We start from the raw sequence: 420 nt of genomic DNA, 5'->3' as shown, positions 1-420 counted from the left end.
GGGATCTAGAGACCCAAACTCTAAGAGGAAAGGTTGAATAAATTAGGTCTGTCCAACCTGGATGACAGATTAAGAGTTGATGAAACCTGAAGAGCTATTGTAGAGGCCAGGGTGAGTAAAAAGGTAGTCTACATTCACTACTCCTGGCATAAATCAAAGAGCCAATTTATTTTCTGTTGCTCAGAGGGTAGGACCCAAAGTGACATATTCAAATTACAAAAGGATTTAGACTAAGAAAAAATTGTATATAAATTTTGTTTAAAAAAATGAAAAATAAAAATAAAAAAGGATTTAGACTAAAAGTGGATAGCTATCTATCAGGGTTGTTGTAGCAGTGGATTCCCTGCACTGATAAAGGGTTTGGACTTGAGTTGTGAGTCCCCTTCCAACTAATTCTGGTCACCTAAGCACAATTCAGTG

Source organism: Podarcis liolepis (assembly GCF_965112155.1).
Source record: "Podarcis liolepis genome assembly, chromosome: 15".
NCBI classification, from domain to species: Eukaryota; Metazoa; Chordata; class Lepidosauria; order Squamata; family Lacertidae; genus Podarcis; species Podarcis liolepis.
The sequence above is the reverse complement of the archived record's forward strand: the minus strand, read 5'-3'. Positions refer to the sequence as shown.